The sequence below is a fragment of the Trichechus manatus genome, unplaced genomic scaffold (genome assembly GCF_000243295.1).
Source record: "Trichechus manatus latirostris isolate Lorelei unplaced genomic scaffold, TriManLat1.0 scaffold00037, whole genome shotgun sequence".
NCBI lineage: Eukaryota > Metazoa > Chordata > Mammalia > Sirenia > Trichechidae > Trichechus > Trichechus manatus.
In genome coordinates, this window is record NW_004443973.1 from 18,658,986 (window position 1) to 18,664,932 (window position 5,947).

A 5,947-nucleotide genomic window follows, 5' to 3' on the forward strand; every position below is an offset into this window, starting at 1 on the left:
AGATTCCCATTCCGTTATTGTTACATGCTCCAGATAATTTCTACATATTGTTTGGTTAAAAATTCTTTGGACCTGCAATTTGCTCAAGACACTATGCCTATTGAGATGTTAATTGTATTTAATGGTATTTCATTGATTAGTTCATTCATTTAGCAAATATTTATTGAGCACCAAGTGCCCCTTAATGTTCTTGTCATTTAATAGTCAACAGAATAATAGTATTGTTTCAGATCTATATGAGTGTTTTGTGGCTAGTCTTGTGTTTCTTTCTATATACATGTAGACATGTTTGCCTCTTTTCTTTCCTGTGTAAAATCTGTTCAATTTTCTATCTAATCTGCCATTATATACTGAACATATACTATTAAAATAAGCTTATTTCTGAGAAGCATATCTACATTCAAGGTCCTGGATTTTATTTTATGATGAAATGCTAATTTCCCTTTTACAAAGCAAATTCCTTATTTCATAATTTTGAATAGAATGGTACTTTCAAAAAAACTCGCCAGTTGATTAGATTTAGGGCATTAAACATTTCCACGTACAACTTTTTTTCCCCTAGGCCTGAAACATTTTAATTATATTGTGAAATAGAAAAACTTTCATTAATTTTAAGTAGTTGCTTTCAGAATGATATGAAATAGTAAAAGTAATGTTGGTAGGTATGCCAGACTCAGAAATATTGCTTTCCTTGTTTAAATTATCTGTCTCCGTTGTAAAACTGACTGTCAATTTTTAGTAACTTCTGGTCATTTTTGTATTTTTTTCACTCCTCATGCAGCATTTTGGTCCTATGAGCTGGCTCTCATTTTATAGATCTTCCCTAGTTTCTCTTTTCAGTTGTTATTTGCCTTTTCTAGCCTTGCTGCCGATGCGTCTTGGTTCTTGGAGGGCAGACTGCTCTTCTATATCCATCTGCTCTGTCTTGATGGTCAACGAAAATTGTTATTCTTCACCTGGGGGGATACCAGCCTTCTGACAATATTCTGACTCCTGCCTCATTCAGGGATGGGTGGTCCAAGACAAGGAGTACAGATTTTTTGGTTACACATCTAGGATTTCTCCCAAATTCCCAAAGACTACCAGTCTAACCTCCTTTTAAAGCCAGAACAGCAAAGAAAGTTGCAGAACCTCCGAGAAGAGAGAATTTTGGGAGTTAGTGTTTTCAGCTCTGGACCTAAGGACAAACGTTGCCAAGTTAATACGGTAACATACATAAATACCTCTTCAACCTTTCGGAGGGGAGAGATTAAAAATTGCTTGTCGGTACTGATACTAAAATGTCACAAAACACATAAAGTTCCTTGATGCTTGCGAAATAACCACAAATTTACAAAAATAAACAAATTACTAACTAAATAAAATTTTAGACCCAATTCATAGGCGTTGTGGTATAAAATAGTACTATGGATGCTAAAACCAATGTCGTAAACTAGCCAAGTACTAAAGACACACCTGTCGATACTGTACTAAACAATGTTTCTAAACCTTATTTTTAGGTCACACATAACACTAATATACCAATAAATAAGTACTATATGAGTGTGTGTCAAAATGCAGGAGGAAGGCCACAGCTAAACTTTACATATAACTTGCCACCAGATAATTAGGCACTCCACTAAAAAGTTTTCAGCTATTTCTCTATTTGTATTTTCTATGTACATTGGAGATAGAGCCACATGAACGAATGGATTCACAGGAAGTTATAAAGGGCATTTTAAGTCCTGGTTTAGGGTGTGACAATATTTGTCATACCAGTGAAGGCAGGCTGAAACAGAAAGTTGTAAATATTATAAAAGGGAAAAGAGGTAGTTAAAAAAATTGTCTTAAAAACAACGGTAAAACCCACAATCTTTCGAGTGTCTGAGTTCTCACCTTCCAGAAAAGATTTTGAACTTTTAAGCAAACCTACGGTAGAAGCAAGCCTTCTCCAGGAAACCACAGTCTCTTTTCGAACAAGAGCAGACGGTTTCTGTCTGCTGTCGCTTTCTTTCCATCTGAGAATTGGTTTAGCCTTTAGATAGCAACCCAGGAAGGGGAGGTGTGCCCCAAATTGGCGAGGCTCTGCCAAATACCAGAGGCTCTTCAGAAGAGGGAGGCTCCTCCCTGGGACGTGAAGCGCCCCTACAAGAGAGCCCGCTTACAGAAACGGAAACCACTAGCTGCGCTGAAGTGAGTCGTGTGATGAAATCAAGACTACATGAGAAGGAAGCTCACCCAATAACTTACGAACCTAACTGGTCACAGAAGCTGCTGAACCCTGCCCTAGGAAACCACACGAGCCAATACTTGCTGCCGTCAAGAAGTGGTCCTCCGAGACACTGAGCCCCTCAGTTTGCAGGCAGCTCACCTCTTCATTCTGGCGAATTGAAGAATAAGGGAAGAAGTGTGTGTGTTGGGGGGGTGGAATTTAGATCTTCTCGTTCCCCCGAGGACCCTGACCTGTGTGTTCCGGTTACAAGGTGATCACTGCCACCAGGTCAGTGCAGGACTCCTCAAACGTAAACTGCCTGGGAGGCAAGACTCGTGCGGAGAACTCGTCTGGAGGATTGCGGAGAGACAATCCGCGCGGCCGCCGCGCGTGGGCTGGACGCCGGCCCCCTCCCTCCTTGGCGCGATCCTAGGTTCTCACCTGGAGCGCTCAGGTAGGTCTTGGGCGGGGCAGAAGGCTGGCGCGCAGGCGCGGGAAGGGGACCTCGCCCCAGCCGACGTCGCAGGCTGGAGCTCACCTGGGAGACTCCTAGAGGAAGTGGAGCCTCGGTTCGGCCTCTCCTGGCAACGCAGGAGGCCCAGCGGGAAGTCAGGAGGCGGCAGAGGAGGAGCTCGACTGAGGGGCAACTGTAGCGACAGCAACCGCAGCCGCCGCCGCCGCCGCCACCTGCACCTGGCGCCCGGCCCACGACCAGCGCCTGCTTGGCCGCCGCTTCCCGCCGCCCTGCCTTGCCCACCTGCCAGGTAAGCCGGCGAGTGTGGAGCGGGGGATCGGTAGCCCCCGAGCAGCCTCGAATGGGGTGGTGGGACAGCCGCGGAGGTTCACGTGTTGGGGAGAGGGCTAGGGTCCCGCTGGCCGGTTGGAGACAGTCTCGAGAGCAGTTCCAGTTGCCCATCGGGGGAAGACGGAAGGGGCGCTAGAGATCGGGGGAGGGGGCGCCCCGCCGACCTTCTTGCCCTCGGTGTCCCTTGTTGGTGCCTGACGGGAGGCGCCAGAGGAGCCAGACCCGGGCAGAAGTCCTGGTGGCCCCAGACCCGCCCTTGGGAGGGTCGCTGATGGGGGCAGGAGGGGGTGGGCCATGCGCGAGGCGGCAGCGTTGCCACTTGGGCTAACAGGTTGTCTGTCGCCTCCCACCCCTGTGCCGGAGAGGGCCAAGCCCGCTACGGGGAAGGGCATAGCTTTGCCTGGCGACTTTCCCAGCCGGACCCCAGACAGTCCTGGGCTGGAAACCGCGGCCGCCCAAGCCATTTAAATGGTTTCCGAGCGGTTTGGAAAGCGCTCTGTGGTCGCGACACGGACATCCCTCTCTCTGCCTCTGTTTTGTCTCGTCTCTACACTTTTCCGGGTGCGCACTCTAAGCCAATGCTGCGCCCACTTTCCGGTTTGATCGGGAGGAGATATTTTCTTCGTGGCAGAAGGAAATCCAACTGCCACGCACCAACCGCACACCATCTCGTTGAAGGACCTGCTGGCTTAAAACCAAAACCAAAGCCATTGCCGTCGAGTCTGTACCGACTCATAGCGACCCTATAGGACAGAGTAGAACTGCCCTATAGGGTTTCCAAGGCTGTAGATGTTCATGTAAGCTGACTGCCACATCTTTCTCCCGTGGAGCGGCTGGTAGGTTGGAACTGCTGACCTTTCGGTTAGCAGCCGAGCACTTTCACCACTGAGCCACCAGGGCTCCAACCTTGTTGCCTTAAGAACCTGTATATCGCCGCCACTGTTTGCCTGTGGCATATGACTTAAAGGTTCAAAAAAACTTGTTTCAGGATCCTGCCACGTCTGAACCTGGGTGTGCCAGGCCCAAATTCCTCTCTCTGCCTAAATAGGTTTCTCTGGAGCCTAAGAACTGAGGGTGAAACTGGTGCTTACCTTAGTCTTTTATTTCCTTCTTTAAGTCCTCAAAGAACTATTTCTGTTTTTAGAACCACATCAAATTACCAATTTTTCTGATTTTTAGAAAACGTTATTAAGCTAACATCACTTACTATAGAAGTGGTACTACATAATGAAGATATTCATTTAATCTCAAATAAGTTATATTGTTTAAAAATCAAAAATTTACTGCATCTTAATTTGAGAATTTCTAGTTGTAGGAAAATCTGTTGCTTCTTTTACTATAAAAATTTTTCTTTGTGGCTACAATTCCTGAGATTAAAGTCATACCCTATAATTAGATTTCTTTACATTTAACTTTTACTTTTAATAGCCGAAGTCTAGCATACGTGTAAGTTTAAACATTCTTAGCTGTTTATTTGTACTTACTATCTTTCTTTCTTTTATATTACTTTAACCAGCACTTTTACAGAAAATTTCTAATAAATGGCAGTTCCACTGCCTAGATTTGTTTAGTTCTATCTTAGCTAATTTTTAAAAATTTAAAATTGTACATTTAACTTAAAATGCCCCAGGCAATGCATATAGTTTAAAAAGGTGCAATTAAAAAACCAACCAGAGCGTAGCAGGACATAATTGTTAATTATATTTTCAACCAGTGCTTTTCTGTTTTTCTCAAGAGCCTCACTTGCCCTCTTACCTTGTCACCATGCAGAGAAATAAACGTGCTAAATACTATTTAAAAATTAGACGTAGGTGTTGCTCCCTGAGTGTGGAATATTAATTTAATCTCCATTGGTTATTGGGCCAGAAGTTATCAGACTATTTTTACTCTTACGTCTAGAGAGAAATGTAATGAGCGTGCCTCAGTTAATCTATCTGTAAAATAGGAAAAATAATACTTAACTTTCCTAGATTAAGGTAATAAGTCCTTAAAAAAAATCAGGAATCTCCTCTAGCCCTAGGATTCGAGGTCCCCCTTCTCACCTTGGAGATCCAATCAACCCATCTGGTTTGTGATAAACTGAAGCCAAGAGACCCAGCAATTTAGTGGTAGAGATGGCGTTATTGTTCCAGTGACTTATGGCTCATGTTATCTTTACTTTTCACCACCCACATCCTCTCTTATCATAAGATGTGTATCTTTTTTCTTTTTTTTATGGTTTGTATGTTCTTTGCAAGGAGCTCTGGTGGTGCGGTGGTTAAGCACTTGGCTGCTAACCGAAAGGTCAGCAGTTCGAACCCACCAGCTGCTCCACAGCAGAAAGATGTGGCAGTCTGCGTCCATAAAGATTACAGCCTTGGAAACCCTATGGGCAATTCTACTCTGTCCTATTGGGTTGCCAAGAGTTGAAATTGACTGGATGCCAATGAGTTAAGATATTTGCAAGTAGACAGTAGTCAACTGTTCTTTGTCTAGCTCTGATTTACCTTAATTGCTACTTATCGAGGTGATGCCTGACTTCAGGGAGAGTCAGTGATACCATCATGCCCTTCCTCTTACTGTGGATCACATATGCATTGAAGATCCCATGTGGATTGAGATTTTTAATCCTTTCTTGGTATTTCAGAGCCACAGTTAACTTTTTAGTCAACATGGACAACATAATTAGTCTTCCGAACTTCTATTGTATTGGCTTAAATATGTATTTTATGAGGCAGAGTCCCAGGGACATTCATCTATTTACAGTACTCTAGATTTGTGGTTGGCAAGCACACTTCCTCAATACTAGTGTTAAAAAAAATTTTTTTTTTTTACTACAGTCCTCAGTGAGAAATGCATTCTATGGCTCCATTCAGTGTACTCTAGTGTGTGTAGATAAATGGAACAAGTTTCACAAAACAATATTTAATCTTACTACATGGTAGTGTCTATTTTATTTAAAAAATATTGGT

General features: G+C 43.8%; 1 protein-coding gene across 1 annotated transcript in view; it reads left to right on the plus strand.

The window, feature by feature from the left end:
* The first annotated feature begins 2,208 nt into the window (after nucleotides 1-2,208).
* The window catches only part of GALNT3 (polypeptide N-acetylgalactosaminyltransferase 3), a 46,830-nt gene continuing 43,091 nt past the window's right edge, over nucleotides 2,209-5,947 (plus strand). Inside the window, exon 1 of the mRNA XM_004375560.2 lies at nucleotides 2,209-2,955. The gene's annotated coding sequence lies outside the window, so the exon portion shown is untranslated. The remainder of the gene's footprint in view (nucleotides 2,956-5,947) is intronic.